This window comes from Hetaerina americana, unplaced genomic scaffold, assembly GCF_022747635.1.
Source record: "Hetaerina americana unplaced genomic scaffold, ioHetAmer1.1.p SCAF_7, whole genome shotgun sequence".
Taxonomy (NCBI): domain Eukaryota; kingdom Metazoa; phylum Arthropoda; class Insecta; order Odonata; family Calopterygidae; genus Hetaerina; species Hetaerina americana.
The window spans coordinates 46,569,030-46,589,575 of NW_027287316.1; the positions used below are offsets into that span (position 1 = coordinate 46,569,030).

Genomic DNA, 20,546 nt, shown 5'->3' on the forward strand with positions numbered 1-20,546 from the left:
ATTGGAGAGTGACGCCAGCTCAGCAATTTACGAATAATAATTAGGGCTATTGAAACACCCAATTTGGATCCTTTTTCATCATACAATTATACTATCGCTCCCATTCCGTCATGGGCAGATTATCAGCTTTTGTTTTGTAGTTTAAACGCACCAAGTTCAACCGGAATAGATGGAAAACATTTTAAAAAGTTAAACGTTAACGGTAAACCTAATTAAAACATTGTTTTTGCTAATATGTTACCTGCATTCAATATGAAACTCTTCTGATTCCTAATACAATAACATTATGGAAATGGTGCAACTTTACTTCTGGACTCCCCCATTGGCAGTTACTTTATTTGTAGATATTTTGTGGTAGATATGCCCTAGACGTAAAGTAACCAGCAAATTCAGTATACGTATTATTCGATCATGCATAATGATCTACCTCGTCATAGGTTAGCAACAAATCGATTTTCGGTGTCATTTGCAGCGATGTCGACAATAATGGTGAATGATGTCAGGAGTTGCGTCTCTATATAAACCCGAAAAAAAATGTGCCACAACGCAATTTAGGGAAATAATATCTTTACGCCCTTACACCTACAGACTAGGTGGATAAGTAATAAAATTGTCGGACCATGTAATATGCCTAGGAATTTGACCTAATAGCATGGAGAGAACACGTTAGGAACACTTGCGGAGCAGCACTAAGGAAACTTCATCTACATAATACCCCGCATGCCGCCGCAGGGGCGTGTGGCGGATGGTGTTAGGTCAATAGCCATGCATGCACAATCACAATCATTGCACTCCTACACAAATATCAATTCGATCATGCACTCGATTAAAGTTAATATGGGTTGAAATTAGGGTTTATCAAAAAAATAGTGGGATCTCCTGGAGTGGGTGACGCTGGCAAAACGAAAGTTACAGCTGCGATTAAAACTTTGATAAGAGTTAAATCTATGCCAGAAGGCATGATCTACATATTTCATTGGATGACGAGACCACAGTAAAAAGTTGAGGGAAATTGACTGCTGGACCGGTTAATATATGATATCATTTTCCCTCACGCAATTCGAGACCCCAGCCCCAGAAAACATAATACGACAAACGATACTTCCCGAATGTCTTCATTAATCAACCAACAAATACTCTAACGGTTGGTGTTCTAACACCCACTGTCACATGTCCTCGTAGCGACTTACCGGATAATAAGTAGAAATTAGGAATTGTAGCAATCGGAGATATTAGTGCTCGGGTGTTTGCAGAGAAGCGCTGGCTAAATCATGACTCTTTGAAAGTACTCTTTGAAAAAATTAAAACAACTTAATACCCTGCCACACACCTTACTGGTGGCTCGCAGCGTGTAATGTAGATGTAATTCATAAATTAAAGCTCTTCGGCATAAAAATAAACAACATAAAGCTAAAATCCAAAATGAGAAATTATTTCGGAGATGTACTTTGCCGTTTGGTTTGCATTATACATCCATCCGATTGAGTGATAAGAGAAAATTTCAACCATTCACTGTTGCCTCTTCTCCCGTCCCTTTCAAAGAGATAAAATGTTAAGTTAAGGTCGTGAGCTTATCGTTTCATCGTCCATTAGGAACTTCTATTTCCGTGGAGTTGTCCCTCCGCGTGGGGTCCTAATGACTTCGCCGGGTAATTGTATTCAAAGACTAATGCGTTTAACTAATATAAACGCAAAAAAAATATTTTCTCTCACTAATGTGTGGCTAAAGAGATACATTTGAGTTGATAGCTAATGTGTGCGAAAAACTATAAAGTGCTGATGACTAACTTATTCTACCTATATTACTATTCCGCCAATATTAATGCGGATGCAAAAATCCTGTATTAAAATAATTACGTTGTGAAAATTTCACGTCATAGAGCTGTACCTCAACTGCTACCGAAAATGAAACATTCGTTATTTTGATTTATAAATGCACAATCAATATCGTGTTCATGGTATCAGTATACATTTTTCAATTGAATTATGTATTATCTAATATGCAACTATAGAAATGTGACCCAATTTTGGGGTTACGAGATAAATTAGTCCCTCCATGTTCTTCCACTTATTTTATCCAGTCTACTTCGGCTGATTCCTGGCTACGCACTCTTGCTTACTCTGGGGAGAGTTACCTTTTTTGAGTGTACATCTACAGAGTACCGTGCAAGCCACCGCTAGGGTTCGTGGCAAAGATTGATTCCTCACTAGGTCTACAGCATCAAAATTAGATGTTGCTTAAATGTTAGTTACAATATAAATGTTACATGATTCAAATAATGAAAGTAACATTTACACAAATACTGTCTAAGTGTAAAATACTTCCCTGGACATGCGTGAGACGAAAGCTGATATTAAGGAGAACGATAAAATAAGGATTAGATAAAATAATGATCTCGTACTTGGCTGCTTGAAGGAAACACTTTTGCTTTGCACCATAGATTTCTGTTTTTTTTGTTCCTTTATCCTTAGATGGAGCAACTACATTTTAAAAATGTCTGTCTTACAGTCGATCTCTCTATTCTTATTGTCAGGATCTCTTCTACCGTGTGTACGATGAGGCTATTAATATATTCATAACATCATTCCAAAAGAGTTCTGCTTCGAATTTATATTTCAATCTGTAATTTAACTCTCGCCCCGTGAGTGATTTCCAGCCTAGTTCCTCACATAATCTACGAGAGATACATTTCTAAATTTATCACAACAGCTTTTCACAAATCAAACTCATTTCGCCGTACGCGATCTAGTCCGGCAATCGAACCGCTTCGGGAAGATCCCATATTCCATCAGCATATTATAAATGAGGCCTAACTGGTGAGAGATAGCATCGCTCTTTTATTCTTTCGACACATTTCCCCAGTACTCTCATAGTAAATACCAAACTTCTGCTAGCCCGTCCACACACTCCCCATATTTTGTTTGCCCTCCCCAAAATAGGTCGTGGGAAAGAGCAAAATCTTATCACGTCTACACTTTCCATCCAGTACTTCTGATACTGCAGGCATCAGGGAGAGACTCACTACTATTTTAAGCACTCATCACCACATGCTTACCGAAGTTCAAATCCAGGATGTAGAAATACCTATAGCGCTCCTTTGGCTATGACACTGAGCACAGGTGTAATAAACCGAACCTTCAGAAATTTGCGAACATTTGAAAAATGTCTGGGAAAGCCTGTGTAGTTTCGTGAGAGCGTAATTCTAACAAAACCCCTTGCCGCGCACCCATGAGGCGACTTGCGGGGCATTGTATTGACAAATAATACCCTTGTGGTATCCACTCTCTTACCCATAACGAATAGCTGAAAAACAAATCCTCCTGAATCATGATTTTTCCGCCATGATATTAAGTGAACGCAATTGGTCGTATTTGTGAACTTGCTGAAATTTCTCCCTCAAAACTTAATTTTTCCAACCTCTGGGCAGGGGGGTGTTCATGGTATCATTTCGAAAAGTTTCTTAAAATTACCCATTATTATATGACTAAAATTGTGCTGTAAACAGTCTTAATGACATAAGGATCATCATAGAGGAATCTCATCAAAATATTTGTATAATTTATTTGTGTGCTTCCTTTTATTACCGTAAAACGCAATTCTACAATTAAAAGGGCATATAACCTACCATATAGTTGGCTGATAAATAGTGAAAATGGTATTTTAAATGTTTAATCAGACATTTTTTTATTTATGTCATTAGCATTCCCTACTGTAATGGTTCAACTGTGCACCGTTTATGGGTCATTTTGCTCTTCGTGTTATATTCCTAATGGTGATATGAAGGACGTGTATTCGGACAATGTCACATTTAAATGATTTTAAAAGTTTTTGGATAGTAGAAACTTTCGAAATAATATAATCAATAACTTGAAGTGAAAACCATTTAGACTCTTAATCCAAGTTGTATTAAATATTTTTAAAATGCCATCGTTGAATTCTCTACGAAATCGCATCAGTTACTGTGCCTTTATGACAACTATACCGCACATGAAATAGCATGTTATATTTTATACAAATTGTTTTAAACCACATTAAAAATACAACTTCGCTTCCGAATATCCATCAGTTGAGGTGTTTTGAATGGGCCAGTTTGAATGGCGCCAGAAACACCCGCGGTTTGATTCGACTCGTGTCCGAGAGGTATTCATGTACATTCAGAATGGTCCGTTTGCTCCCCATCTCACAAATAAGTCGAGTATTTCATTCATTTCTCAGTGAGGGGGCGCCATTTTGTACGGCGGCCTCCCTGAAGCTACGCTCCATTGCCTCCGAGAGCGGGTGTCCTAACCTTCCCTCCTCCACATCCTCCCCCACCCCCTCTCCCCTGAGTGCTCACAAAAAAAAGAAACCGGGAAGGTTTCGACTTCCCACACGGAGTCGTGTATCGGGAGGGGGGGGGAGGAAATACGGAATATACTTACGTTTAAAAAAAAATCTACTCCTTTCTTCCCTCCGCTCCTTACTTCCCCCACCTCTCGGAATCTTTTTCTCGGGTATATCTTCACTCTGAATCCATTTCCCAGGGCGCAGCGTGTCCAATCCCTCGCAACTCTCCCACAATGATTCTTGATGCGATCGTGAAGACGGAGAAAAATTAATGCCTCCCCTTAGTGGCGCCAACGAGGACGTTTTCCCTTCCCCCCTCCCCTCGTGAGTCGAACGGGAAGGGATGGGAGGGTTGCGCCACCACCACCACCGCCAAAGGGGATGGAGGGGGACTTCCGTCACGCCTTCCCTTCCCGCCATGTAGTTTCACCCACTCCCCTTGCCGCTACCTCCCGTGAGAGGGAGCAGGGGGAGGGAATGGGGTTCGAACCGACTCTTGTTTGCCGCACGCCCGGCTATGCTCTGTGGGGGGGAGGCTGACTCCGGGGTGCCGTGGGAAACCAAGGAAACTCCCAATGACTTCCGAGGAGAAAAAGAAATGAGTGTATTCTCTCGGGTGTGCGACTAAACGAAAGCGAGGTTGCCAAATGAATGTCGCTTTAAAAGGTCTCTCCGATTTCATTGTTTTTTTCCATATTTTTTTCCTCCTGTTGGACCTCTTTTTTTACGATACTTTTTCCCGCGTCTTTTTTGGTCTCCTTGCCGCGTCCGCGACAGGCGCTCTCTGGCAGGCCAGCATCCGTTTCGGCTTCTAAAAGGCGCCCTTCCGGTTTAAAGCTCGTATACCTAGAATTGAGATGCGGTTTAGTCATTTTTGAAAGGATTAATGCATCATGGGGAACGGAAATATTTTGCGGTCGGCATCATCGTCCATCTTGTTCACTTGACTGAGTGCGCTACCCTTTCCTAGTTCTTCGCTAATAGCTACCTGTCTCTTAAGACTTCTACGTCAAGTTGGGAATAAGTGCACCAAGACCGACCGAGACTTAAATTTTAGAGGCCGTTTTTGTCACTACAAATGGGACCGTCGTAGTCAAAACTGCCAATGATTTTGTCGTAACCGGTCATAGAGTTTGGAAATGAACGGAGTCTCAGATTTTGTGAAATAAACATGGTGGAAGAATAAAATTCTGGATTGCGAGCTTATTTTAAAAGTTATTTGAAGCTGTTACACTGCCGTAGAATTTTTTGGCATTATTTTAGATTGAGGATTTATAGTTGAAGCGGAGTACGTTTTTTTCGCATCCCTCGTTGATCTAAAATGCTTTTTTCTAAATATCAAATACAGCGAGAGGTTGCCCAGCATACCGGACATATTTATTCTATGCTTCTTGATGCTATGCCTTCTTTTTTGCTTTAGTCACTCGACTTGCTCAATGTAAATGAGAAATATATTACTTTCTAAAACAAGCCAGTTAGTTAGGCAACCCAAGCTGAAAGTCATTTCTTCTTCATTTATTAGGGCAAGTTTGTAATTGTTCCAAGCAAACATTTTGACCCTTTGGAAGAGGTTAAAGACAAAAAATTAATTTTTAGAGGAGAATTTTTATTTTTCTTTTCCCAAATGTTGCCCAAAATAGTTCTCTGCCAATTACTTGTCTCACTTTTCCGTAATTTATTTTTTCGATTATCCCGAGTCATAAAAATGGGCCTTCAGAACCTGATGGTGCCAGAGCCGTCATTGGCGAAGCTCATAATCCAGGGACCAAATAGTTCACTTTGATGGCACTTAATTGCCTATTGTTTTCATTTTAGGCGCGCGATTCATCTACGCGGAGGTAATGAACGGGTTTTTTTCCCTTAAGTCATTTTTTTGTTTTTCTTCCATTAAATATACATTACTATTTATTCATAGCGACCTCTGGATGAGGTAATTCTGAATAGTATTTTAATTAAAAATTTCCAGGATTAATCACTCAATTATTTAGTTGATTTTTTTCTGCGCTGGGTTATTTTTTGTCTCCCGTTTATTCATTTCATCTTCCGATTGCTCGTTTATGTTTTCCATCACTCGACCGTTGTTGGCGATGATTTCAAGGATTTGAGTCGCCTTTGGTCGGCATCAACGGTGACTTCAATGCGAGATCTGATGCGCTGCCATTTCACTGAGTTAAAAACAAGTAAATTTACAATTTTCTGACTTAAACATGAATTTTTTTAACGCCTGCCGTGTATTTTACCAATGAATGAATGGAGATGAGTCCTTTCGGACGCCAAGAGGGATTTTCCGACGACCACGAAACTATCCGAACCCGAGAAGTTCCCTAGTTTTAATCCTGTCCCTGTTTGTATGGATGTTTTAAGATAGAGTTGACGGTGACGAAATTGCTTTAGCTGAGGAATTCCAAAAACAACTATGAACACTTGTGATACTTTTACTAAATTGTTTTTCTATATTTGTCTCTAACACTTTGCTCTGACCCAACGCCACCCTTCAATATTGACACTTAAACACAAAAAAAGATATTTATATTGATTTGGTGAAGCATATTTTAACCGTGATTATCCACCCACTCCCATTTTAGGATTTCCTCATCACTGGCTCTTTCATCCCAGAATACCCTCATCTTTTACATCTCCGTGATAGGTCACAATTTCACGGGTTGGCTACGTTCTTTTGAATCACGGACCAGATACTCGTAAGTTCTGAAGTTTTGGCGGCTCACGGATCACTGTCATTACCTTACCACAAATAAAAAAGCTCTTTGTTACCACGAATCAAGAGGTGACATTCAAGTACATTTACTTGACTGGATCGAACTAGCATGTAGAAATGTGGACATATCCCTTTGCTAACAGGATCAAGTTCATGAATCTTAGTATGCTGACCGCTATCATAGTTTGGGTGGATTTTGATCACTGAATTTCCAATATTTTTGCCGGAAAAAGATCTCGTTCCTTAAGTGCCCCGACAAGGCATGTGCTCACATAAGACTCTGGCAAGAGTTCATACGTGCTGATATCCAGACGACGACGAATATTTTCAATCAATAATCAAATGCCGTATTTTTTTAACTTAATAAATAAAACCCTTTGGTAAAAATAAAGTATTAAGGTTAAAGTTTCTGCCTTTCGACAGGATCTGGAAATTTTTTGTCAGGTATCTTGGGACCTAAATGACTTACTTAGGTTTAGTTGTAGAGTTAATTCACTTGCATTTACCGAATATTACCGTTGCAGTACCAATCGTCTGCTTAATTCAGACCGACCCAGCGACATTTTTAAAATACGTAAAAACGTGATTGCCAACCTTAAAAAATCGCAAACCTTTTTCCCCTAATCGAGCCTCCGTAGTAAAAAACTGGCAAAACTCAGGGTATCTCGACTGCCACTCGCAAATGAGAACACTTCCATTCCGTCTCCAACCTCTCGGTGGAGAGGGTAATTACGTATTTCTTGAGGATCCGGCCTAATGGCGGAGGGCGTCACTTAATTAAAGTTAAATTTACTGCATTTCAATGGTAAAATATAGCGTTCTCCAAAATAGTCTACGGATAAACTCGCATCGTGTTGGCATGGTGTGCGGGGTTATGAAATTGTTATTTTTACTTAAGATCGTGCGTCAATTGTCTATCGTCTGAAATTTGCTTCCGCGTTTCGACATCGATGATAGTGAATGATAGTGTCACGGCCCCTCTACCGCAAAATCACAGCAATATTTACTGCTGTTTACGAGAAGTTTTCAGCTTTAATTCAGTTTACAGCCTGGTTAACTCACACATTTAATTATTTTACTCATCTCGTGTTTATACCAATAATCGAGGCAATAAATGTTCATCACTCCAAAATTCCATATTAACAGCCTTTTTTTAGCACTTATTCCAATTAATTTAAGTGAAATTATTGATAAGACCGCCACCTAAGTATATTTCCACTAATAATATGTATAACTTTTGTTATTTTTTACTATCAATGGCGAAAGAAAAAGGGATAGGGGCACGGAAGACAAGTCAGTTGATGCATCAAAATTGCCGATCTAGTATATGATTCCTTTCTGCACTATTGCCCAAATACAAAAAAATATGATAATTGGTAGGTTACTAATATTTCGTGCTGCTTTGTTTTTCAGATACGATCTTTCAGCTTATGTACTTGAATTATGAGGTTTATAGGTTAGAAAATTATTAACGCTTGGAGAGTATAGATTGAAACTTGATGACTTTTTTTCCAAGAAAAAAAGATTGCCTTTGCTGAATGTAAACTACATCTTTTTCGAATTAAGGTTTGACTTGGTGGAAGCTGTCTGTTCTCATGCCTTCATAAGGAATGAAATTAGTAGCTTTTCAAAATTCTAGTATTATTTCCACGCATTCATGGAATGAAGATAACTCTAAGTGAATGCATGATGAGAATCGAAAGTAGGAAGGAGGAAGGCTATGAGTTGCGTAGTTGAGCTGAATGGAGTGTAACTGCTGTGGGCGGAAGAATTAACGTATTGGCCACTGTTTTTGGTTGTGAGTCTAATAGAAATGGCAATGAGAGAAGTATTTCGCCAGCATAGGTATTGACGAAAGGGAGAACAAATGACCAATCCCCGAGAAGATCCTTTAAGGAAAGTTTAGTGAAAACTGTGTTGAGGCGCGTATTGCTTTATGGTTCAGATACATACTAGACCTTTTAGGACAGAGGAAGATCATAGAGAGTGTACTTTCGAGATCTGTCTATGAAGAAGGATTGTAAAAATAAGCTCGAGCGAAAGGAAGTAAAATGAGATGCTCGATTGGGATGGGGAATAGAGGAAGTTGATTGGTAAAATTCAAATGAAACAGCAAAACTTTGTAGATTAAGGGGAAGTCAGGTGGTGGAATGTTGAAGAATGTAATAAAAGAATATTAAGTTGAGGCATATAGGGGGCACCGGGAGGAAGAGAGTGAGAATTTTGAGCGGAATAAAATGGGTGAAAACTGTGAGAAGTAGTCAATGCGAAAAAAAATATGTTTTTAGGTTAGAAATTGTTTTGTAGTCATATTAGTATTTCAGTGGTTTTTCAAAAGTTTATGTTATATATTTTAGGGAACATTCTAAACATATCTACCGTAATGGATTACGCAAAACAATAATGTAGTAACTGAAGATGCCATGTAAAACGCGAAAACACGGAATGTGTAATGGAAAGTGCGTTTATGATAGCTTAAGTATATTGAACTGATATACCTAAAGTCCTCATCAGGCTGGAATAAATAAACTGACCAATATCGGAACTGAAATCTTGCCGATTTATTCCTTCTTCTAATTGCATAATAATTATTTCAGGTATTAAGTAAATATTTAAAAATATTGAATTTCGGTAATATTTACTAACGACGTAATTTTGCTAAGATTCCAAAAAAAAATCTTTTCCGAAGTTGGTCCGCTATCAGTAACTTAACACCGACGGACCATTAAACCAACCATGGGGGCAAGGTGAAAAGAGGTCGAGTCCTTTCAACCCCGAAAACTCACCCACCCTTGAATAACGAACGCTCAACTTGTCCGGGTCGGTACGCGACCGTGACTTTTTGTTTCCCCTTCGGTTTGCTATATAGCTGGCGTGTCCTTTTCATGAACTGCCAGCTCTACTCCCCGAGCGCATAAAGAGCTCCTCCTCAAATTCTCTAAACACTCCCCACCTCCTCCCTCTCGGTCTTTCCGACTTTCGACTCCCAACCCTTTTCGCCTTTTGACTGTAACCTCACAGGAAGCGTAGCTCGTACACAGATCCGTCTACTCCTGGCGTCCTTTGACGCATTCCCACCCACGTAGCCAGTGGATGAGTAAGCCATTCTACCGTCCTCGTCAGTGTCCATCCGCTCATTTATGGAGGAAGTAAATAAAATCCCTGGGAGTTGATGTGTGCTTTTCATTCACTTTTTAGGACTCTGCGCCCGTCACTAATCCTGAAAAATGGAGCCGTTCATGAGGTGACGGTTTCAGGTGCTCGAATTCGTGAATATTTCTGCACACAGATTGGACAGCAGTCTTTCGAGTAACTGCGCGTGAGCCACTGTTAAAAATGCACTGACATCAGTAATACAGCGGGCACTCATTACGACATCTTTGATGATAAGATTTCTCCGAACTCCTATTACTTTGGCACCAGGCTAGGAGTAAAATTAGCGCTTCGGAAATAGTGCCTCCACGCACCCCCATGGTTTATTTGCTACTGGCAGTGTTTTGAAGTAAATTTTCAAGATAACCGTGTGAATTGCATGGGTTTTGACATTCAATAAAAAATTAAGATTTAAGCTTTTGCTAAAAATAATCGTGTGATGTTTCAAAAGAGTGAATTGAAGATTTCCATTTAAATTATTACATCCTTTCGTTGGTGTATGCATAGTTATTATATTGGGTAGACTTTGGTAATTTCCACTTCCGTTGAAACAATTTTATTCACACGCCCTTGTGTCAATAATAAAATATTATCCTGAGGTAACCAAATAGCTATCCGAGTTCAAATCCCTAATTAATCCAATCTATAACTAATCTTAATTTCTAATTGTACCTAATATTCGTAATTCGCACCTAATTATGGGCAAATATGTTCATTAAAAATCGGACGCTGTTGATAGATGCAATCACCGCCTCACAAGGATCACAACTGACTTCAGTCCTGCGTAGAAGACAGTTTAATTTAGGAAAATACATGCCACTAACGAGTAGAGGGTGAAAGCTTTCTTTGCGCGGAGTTAGGAAGGGTAGCCGAAAAGGAATGGCTTAAATATTGAGAAACCATGACTTCATCTAGACGTTTTTATGCGTCCACGTCACTTCCTGAAAATACATCTTCCACTCATTTTCGCTTAATACCTAAGAATAGATATGTATTCATGCATTTATTGTTTCGATTTTGATCAACTGCAATATTTTAATTGCCTCCGCAAACTCTCTCTAATTAAATCTAAGGGTTAGACCCGAGAGGTACTGATGCGCTTTTGCGAGTTCTTAAATAATGCTCATCTGTTTCTCTCACATTCGTTACTCTAGTTTAGACAGCCTTCATTTCACATGTCAAGATTTTCTGTTGTAAAAATATTGGTTGGATAACATTGTGCCTGGGGAAATCTATGTAAATGTGAAACCGACTGCTTAAGACATCATCCGTGTTTCGCAAATTCAATCCTCTCCTCCGTTCCGGTCTTGTGAATGAGTTCACAAAGCAGAGCAATAGCAACAGAAACGGAACAGGATTTCTTACATCACTGAAAGGAAATGAAACTTGAAAAAATTTGAATTTAAAGTTTAAGTGCTGAATTTTTTGCAATGGAATTGATGAATCTAGATTTTTTGTGCTAGAATTTAGATATTCGATAGAAAAATAAAATTTTTTAATGCGGTATTTAACGATGTGGCCTGCGATCAAGAAGTTTAAAGTGATTACTTGAATTTTTCAAAATGGGCCCTTTGGTGGTTCTAATTCTCACGGGAAATCAATAACAGAAACTTGAGGCTTTCATTTTCATTATTATTTGAAATTTTTTGGCCCGCAGATATTCTTTTTTATGGTATTCAGTCTTGAGTAATGGGTTGAATTGAGATGTGAATTGCATGTATTTCAGAGCATCGGAAAAGATAACACTTCGATGAATTTTGAGAGTCTTCCTTGAGAGGTTTGATTTAACTTCCGTAGCACGATCTCCGTTGGCTCTTCGACGAGTCCCGTAAAAAAATCACGTGATTTTCAAGGAGAGATCAAATGCTCCTTGCTCAATAGCCACTGTTGAAAAATACAAGCATCACTTTCACGCGTGCGACTCAATACCCAGTCAGTATACGTGAGAATGCAACTTCCCACTACTCCGGGGTGATTCATATCTGCGTTGTATACCGAGGGAACGGCATTACGTGGTTTCGTTATTGAAGGCAACAGCTGCATCATATGCGTGGAACTCTCGCTCCGGACCCCTTCGTACGTTCCCTGGAATCGCGTTTTTTTGGCTAGGCACTGTGGCTCGTAGCATTTAACTGTTTTTTTTTTTCGTTTTTCCCCACTCCTTCCACTAGGAGTATGGGAAAGGGCGAAGGATCGGCGGCCGGGCGGGGGGGGAGGGGACCGAGAGTGGGGGTTGGGGTGCTGTGCGCTCCACGCTCGGGAGAAGAAGAGTCGCCGATGGTAACGCAAGATCCCTCCACGCATGCCAAGACTGGGAAATCGTCGGGGTAGTGGAAGGGTGAGAGATAGTGACAGTCCCTTATCAACCACCATAATTGGATCCTTAAGGTGTGGCGTTGCGCTTGCATCAAAAGCACGTGGAGGAGCGATTCTATTTTTTCCACCTTAGGAATCACTTCCGGATGACGGAGAGATGGATCCTGATCCTTGATCCGTTACCTTGTCAACGCATGCGCTTCTAGCAAAAGGGTAGATTCATCATCCCCGTGTCCCCATAGTGTCTTACAGGGGTAATATGTGCGTAGATGAAGACCTAAGTTAAATTTTTCCCGTCGGTGTATTTCATTCCACGAGAACATTTGTATGTACCGCATATATTAACACATCGCGTCCGTTCACTCGAATCGTAACTTTGGAGAAGGTATGCACTGTCCGGATTTTAAGACTCCTTTGTGGTGGAACATTTTGGACTCACGTGATCGACGGCCAACTTTGGTAAGATGTCGACGTCTGCTAGCTCATACCTGACGACGTTTCCGTGAGCTAAAAATATTACAAGTATCTCGAACTTTACTTCTTATTCCCTAATTGATGACGCGTACCAACGGAAATTCATTACTTTATGTATATGAAATATGATGTTTCTAACGTGCGAATATGGAAGGAAAATTGTGAAAGTCCCAGAGGTGAAAAGATCAAATGATTGATTTACCTGAGTACTTTTTTGCTGTAATTGAAACTTTACTGTCAGAAGGGTGGAAATGTCATATATAGTATGTAGCGCCGGTGCGCAATGCTCATATCTTAAATCTATGAATTGTTTTGTTACAATCAATGAATGCAATAATGAAATTTCCCGTTAAATATCTCATAGGTTTAAAACATCCATCCGCTATTGGGTGCAGCTCTACGAAAGAATTAGTTATTTGAAATTGATCGAAAAGGATAATTTTGACCCATTTTTAGACTTAAAAACCGAGCATAAAGGGAGAATTAAAAAGGATAATTATTATAAAAATTACAAGTATGAGTATATTAATGAAACGATTTTTATCATGAACTTAATTAACAAAACTGCTTAATACACGTATGTGTTTTATGACCTTCCACATGCTTGAGTAAAAAGTTAAGCATGAATCCCGCTCACTGCATCACACACAACTCTTCCTTTCTTTGTGTATCTACGTACCTCGTATATACGAAGTTTTGTCTCATCTTTCCCTTGATCTTATTATTATTTTTATATATTATATTATATTATCTTATATTATTATTATTTTCATCATTCTAGCGCGTCAGCTTTTGACCACAGCAATCTGCTCTCTGAATATATATGCGTCATTTCTGTCTATGCTCATGTATGCATTTTCATTTTAATTTCTTTTTGTGCAGTAATGAAACAGCGTGTTTTGAGCAAATTGTGTCGTTCAAGACTAACAGCAACTGTGAATAAGCATATACAAATTCAGCTCCTTAATAGTTATAGTTCCTGTGTTTTTTATTTTTGAGTTTTTATGTAATTTCACGCGCAGTATTAACTCGAGGGTATCGTGAACGAGTATTTAATGTTTTGAAATTTTAAGATATTTCCCTAACCTAAAAGATCTAATATTCTAATATTTAGCTATGCCCAGCATTTACTTTCATTTATCCCATCGTTGATTTCTGCATTCGTCGGTAGCTCCTCCTCGTTGCCTTTGCAACTAAAGCATTCAACATAGACGCACCCCGTCGAGGAATGTTAAAATAATAACGGTGCAGATCCTCAAGATCTCTGCATAAATTTTCAACCTCGAAGCTCAGGCGATTTTCACACAAATTTTCTTCTTTGTACCCTTAGGTTTTTTTCTCAATTTTAGGTAAATTCAGGTATTTTTCATTAACTACTCAAATATTATGTGCAGATGGCTGAGAAAAATTAGATTTACTCTCTGTTTACGGAAAGAGTACAACTAGTTCTGGTGGCAGTGACCCGGCCGGCGAGAGTTGCCCGAACCAGCCGAATTCTAAAAAAATTGAGCATTCTAACAATGAACTTTTTTGTATCTTTAATTGTTGGTTTCAGCGCAAAATAATGGTTTTTCGCCATGTCGAGGACGGAATTGTTAAGGTAGGAACACGTAACGCCCAAACAAATATGCTCGCCGCAGGAGATAAGTTATCCATGAGTGATATTCACTCATAAGCCATAATTGCCGAAAATATATTATTATGTCATTATGCCGTCACTTGTCTGCGGCTTCCGGTCGAGGAAGGTTCGTGTACGATGTATTCCAGATGGAAAACACGGTGCTCGAAGGCGCCGTTGACAGGGACTGTTTAGATAAGACAAGGGTCTGTGTCATTTACTACCATCCACAAACAGTGTCCCCTTGCTTGTAGCATTATCTATTACACAGCTCGAGTAGTTTTCATTTTTTTATTTCTTCTTTCAAATATCATGTAAATAAAAAAGGGCGTGTGGTAATATTTAATAACATTGTAATAAATAGTAATGTTGGGTATTTATATTGGTCAAAATAATGAGGATATAAGAAGAAGAATTGCGTTTGACTGAGAAGCTTTCCCACGAAGGAGAGAATTGATGACAGGTACTTTGAGTAAGGCTGTTAAGAAAAGATTAGTGAAACATTTTATAGTGAGCTAGGCTTTGTACGACGCAGAGACATGGTCGTTGAAGCAAGATGAGAAGCGTAGATTGGAGGCGTTTGCAATGAGGGTGTTGAGAAGGTTGGAAAGGTGAAATTCACCGAAAGGAAAACAATCAAGAAAGTGCTAGGTATGCTGAAAGGGGAGGAAAGGGGATTGTTGGGAGAATACATGAGGAAACAGGAATAATAGATGAAGGACGTAATGATCAGCAGGGGGATGTTGGAGAATTTAATAGAGGGGAGAATGTTAGGCAAACGAGGAAAGAGCAGGAACAGGATGGGGATGTTGGACGAGATGAAGGGAGGAAGTAAGTACCCTGAGATGAAGAGGGATTTGACGTACAGGGTTCGTCCGGAAAATAAGTGTACTGAGCTCAGGAAAAAAATTTATTACACTTTTACATATCATAAGCTAATATTCCTCAAAATAGGACCCTTGTTAGTCGATACACTTGTTCCAGCGGCGTTCCCATTCCTGGAACGCTCCCGCGAAGGCATCATCGGGAACCTCTCGAAGACACGTCGTCACGGCCTCTTTGACGGCGTCCAAAGTCCCGTATCGCGTTCCTTTCAAACTCCTCTTTATCTTCGGGAACAGAAAGAAGTCCGGTGGTGCCAAGTCCGGGCTGTAGGGCATTTTTGCAGTGATCCGCAAGTTGTGTCGCGATTTCCAAACGATTGAGTCTTTGATCATCACTGAGCACTTTCGGCACCAACTTTGCACAAATTTTTCGCATCTGTAATTGCTCCTTAATAATCTCGTGCACTATTGTTTTTGGCACATTACACTGCTCTGCTATCATCCGAACACTAAGACGACGATCAGAGTTCAGTACATCGCGAACTTTTCGCACATTTTCGTCGGTGAGTGTCGTTGATGGGCGTCCAGGCCGTGGTTCGTCGTCGACCTCTTCTCTGCCCTCCACGAACATCTTGTGCCACCGAAAGATCATGTTTCTGGACATGGCTGACTCCCCGTAAGCCTGGTTAATCATACCGACAGTTTCGGTAGACGATTTCCCAAGCTTTACCGCAAATTTGATGGAATAACGCTGCTCCAAAAACTTCGGCATCGCGTTCCGTGACGTGGGTCGAAGCGTGGAGGTTCGCGTTAACAGAGCTCCTCACTACACCACAGCTCAGAGCCGACTGCCTTTTTCAGCGTCGCTTGCCAACATACCCCCCTCCAATCGCAGCCCGTCAGAGCGGTGCTGGGCGCGCCTGGAGCGGCGGGAAAAAATCAGTACACTTATTTTCCGGACGAACCCTGTAGGGTAGGTTACTGGATTGTGTTTTGTTTCGCGTAGAAGAGGCAAAGAATTTTATTGTTGAGTAGTCCGTTGTCCGTTCAAAACGTATCTTAACCGATAGATACCGGTAAAATACTACTAATAATAATTCTTGAATATTCACTCACACATTATCCTTGTCGACACATGGGAAGAAGTGGTTGATAGTAGGGTCGGAATTGGGGCTCTTTTTCTTGGGATGTCATGGTATTAGATTTTCACATTCGGATGATGGATATTATTTCAATCAAGCGTATCCACAAAAAGAGGTTCGGAATGCAAAGAATATCAGCACAGGAACAGAAACAACTAACCAATGTGCATGACCACTTTGATGTTTATCGTATTTGAGTTTCACTCTCCATGTAGTGTGAATTGGAATTGCACCGTGTAAATTTGTTATGAAGAGACTATCCGTGTAACTTTCAAATGGTACAATAGGAATTCACATTATTCCGTTCGAATTTCACATATTTCATATATTTAACAAAACTGCCACTATTGTTAGGGACCCTAAAAGGCTTCCTGTCAAAGGGCTTCTGAGAATCATTTAGACAATTTTACTTGAAATAGCATTTCTAATTATAAATCTAGCAATATTATATACTATACTTTTTTAATATTGCTTCGTCGTCGTCCTGCCGCGATTTTTAATTACCAATTATTTTATTGAAGACCTTGTAATATGTATTATATTTGTAAGAATTGATTTAATTAATATGAAACTTCAAATGAAAGTTCAATTTTCCCGAGTCTGTGTTCCATTTTTGATTGTTTTAATAAATTATTTCTCATCCGTGGCATAAGAAATTTCATGATATTAAAAGGAAACATTTAAAGTTTAGGGGTTTCAGTTGAGGTTTTCAAATTAAGTTGTGTTAGAGATACTTTTTGTTTGAATATTAAGGTTATATCATCTCAGTATTAAAATCCTGGTAATTAGAGCGTATTTGAGTGAGCCCGTGAATAAGAAGAAATCTGACATCAAAAGTTATCTTATTATCTTTTTTGAAGGAAATACTCTACAGATGTGATACTCTAGGTATTTATGATAAAACAGATTATGTTTATTAATGGGCTACAGAGTGGCAAAAGTCGCAACTACACTATTAAAAATCGAAGCCACACTTTTCACAAGTCACACCTGGCACTTTTTGTCATGGTTAATGGATTTCTGATTCATCTAAATTATCGGTAGGAACATCGGGGAAAAATTTTGTTCAATATTATACCAACGAACACCCAGTGTATTTGAGCATTTTAATGCTAGGTGTCAATTGCCGACGAATAGAAAATGACCCTTAGACGCATGATTCATTTAGAAATTATTCCTATTTCATAAATTATGTCTGACCACGTTCTTATTTTCTTTCCACAGGTCTACCCTAGAGTTACTGCCCTACTGCCGTTTCTTGTACGAGATTCAAGCAAACAGGAATCCGACCGAATCGATGGGGAAACGCTGTACAGGAGATGGGCATGAATCCTAGGGGAAAAAATAAAGCCCTACCTTATTGGATGCCCTCCGGCTTTGTGAACTCTCAAGTGTTGGATGAAAGATGAACAAAATTCGAAACGAAACTGTCGAATCGGTTACTTTCTCTTTTCATTTGGTTACGACTCAAGTGACGAAAGAATTCTTTACCTCTTCTCCCTAGGACTCGGTGTTTTGGTGAAGTGCGGTGCTGATATAGGAAAGACCAACGAAAACAATCTAATTTTTTGTCGCTTCGATTTGACATACAACTCCAATTTCCAGTGTCATTTTACATTTTCAGTGCATACATCGATAGAGAATAATCCCCCATGACGGCTGGGAGGATATATTTTTGTGCTCAAGGGCGATTTTACGCTGCATCCATTTATCCTTCACGAGGATACCTGGTATTAGCTATGCAAGGAAACGTCCAACGCTGATGATAAAATGAGCCGTGGTACTAAAAGAAGCAATTTTATTTTGTAAACGAATACCTCACATGTATTTTAAACATGATGTTGCGATACCCATGATTTATGTGAATATTTATTTAATAAAAATACTTCGGTAAATCTTCTCGATGTGTCTTATTTATTTATCCTCTTTCTGTATTAGATGAGCTCAAAGCTGATTTATTTGAATTTTTTCTCAAGTTAGAACCAACGAAGGCGTGCTGAAATCTAGCGTGTGGGGCGAAGTAGCATTAGTTCCTCCGTACTCCGTTAAGTGATATCACAGTTGTCACCCGAAGGTTTATTCCTTTACCAGGGCCACTTGAGGTTTCTCGGGTAGGTCCGGCTACCAAAAATCGCAGAGCATGGGTGAATTAGTAGGCCTGGATGCGTCACCTGAATTTAAACTGGGGCCCATGGGTTAGAGGCCAAAAGCTCTACCCACTAGGCTACCACTCTCCACTATCCTTGAACGAGGATGCCGTTTTCTTCCAGGACATATTCTGAGTAGTTTTAAATAGCTGGGGTTACAATATAAATAAATGTACCATGCATTTACCAGTCCACGACCATTCCTGTGGTGTTTACGATGAGGTTAGCTCAATTAAGATATCTGTCGAATAAGTGTGTGTCAGTCTGGCTAGCATTGTACGTTCCATGTTATTGTTCATGGTGAAAAGGGTTCCAAACAAAGATGAAAATCCGCAAGATCTTTAATTTCGGATTATTGTCCCGCCGGACATTAGTTTTCAAGGTTTGATGTCACGAGGTCTAGAGTATGTGTCCTCACCCTTGTGTTTCCGGTCCCCATTTTATTCTTAGGTTTGGTGGTAGAGGATGCATAGTTAAAATTTCCGGAGTGTGGACGTGCGTAATTGGAAAATTTCCGAGAAAAACACTTTCGAGAAAAGCGAAAAGTTATCCTGTTTGATAAAAACTCTTGAAATAGTACCAATTCCTAGAATTTCAGAGATGTGGCCTATTTGGTCATGCATCCTCCTGCAGTAAGGAGCGTGACTCAAGTTTAATTTCTTTCCTTAGATCCGTTTTCCAGGAAAACGACAAAGTTATCATCGTCATACAACTCTTAATTCCATTTTATCAACTGAGGAATTTACTTCATATTAGCTATAACAGCGGATTCAAGCTTTCCAACGCTTGAAATGAAACGTTTCGTTCCCTCAAAGTTGAAGAGAAATATCCCCCTATAGGCGAGAATTGAATTCCTGGTTGTTTTTTTTCTTCACAGTCGCTCACACCTCAGATATTTCTACTGTTACGTTGCACAATTAAGAGGAAGTTATAAGTTGCAAAGAATTGAAGTGAGGTGACGTTCCGCGAAGGATGCTGAATCATTCTAAACTTGAGGAATTTGGGTGATCAGTCGGATGCGAGCGAGAGGCGTGCATTCCAATGAGAGGTTGAAGGTGCCAAAAGCTGTGCATTTCCTCCAGAGGAAGTAACGGAATCCTTTGACCCATTCGCCGACTGTCAACTAAAGAAGTTTCCCGGCTTGCGTTCGAAATCTAAGAGTCGCTCACCTTCGGCTCTATTTCCGTTTCTTTTCCTATTTTCGACCAATACACGCACGAATGAATGAACGAGGAGATCATTCGTGTCTTGGGTACAGATTTAACTTCAGGGGATGCCAAAAATTGCGGGAGTCCCAGGTAAACTGACGTGACCGGGATTTTTTATTTGAAAAATAAAGATGTTTCTTATCGGAAACGAGTTTTTTTCGAAGTGGTGTTACTCTTGAGGCACCGTGAGAAGTTATGGCTATGTTGTGATCGCTAGTCTATCAGCGAGTTAGTTAAAACCGAGGAAGTAGAGCATTCTGTTGATCGCGGAATCTGATCTCGCGGCATGCATCGGTGCAAAAAGTGCTATGAAAAGGGGGCGGGGACTACTATCTAAGACCGTCTGGTGAGATGTATTTGTAAGTCGCTTCTCCGGAAGGGCATCACAACTTATCGGGAGGAATTAATGGCAGGAGAGTATTTAAGTAAATAATTCGGGCTGTATTTTTATCACATATGTACGAGTATTTTAGCTCAATTTCCCTACATCATACAGATATACTGGGTTTTATTATCTCTTAAGCTATTTCTTCTGTTGTATCAAAGGTATCTTCTTTAAGAATGTTTAACCAAACACTTGAGTTTGGTTAAACATTCTATATATATATATATATATATATA

At 39.6% G+C, this 20,546-nt stretch overlaps 1 protein-coding gene across 1 annotated transcript in view; it reads left to right on the forward strand.

Annotated features, from left to right (window-relative positions):
• Positions 1–18,426, forward strand: part of LOC139696442 (twist-related protein-like) — a 54,817-nt gene extending 36,391 nt beyond the window's left edge. Inside the window, exon 2 of the mRNA XM_071595212.1 lies at positions 17,795–18,426. The gene's annotated coding sequence lies outside the window, so the exon portion shown is untranslated. The remainder of the gene's footprint in view (positions 1–17,794) is intronic.
• The last annotated feature ends 2,120 nt before the right edge of the window (positions 18,427–20,546 follow it).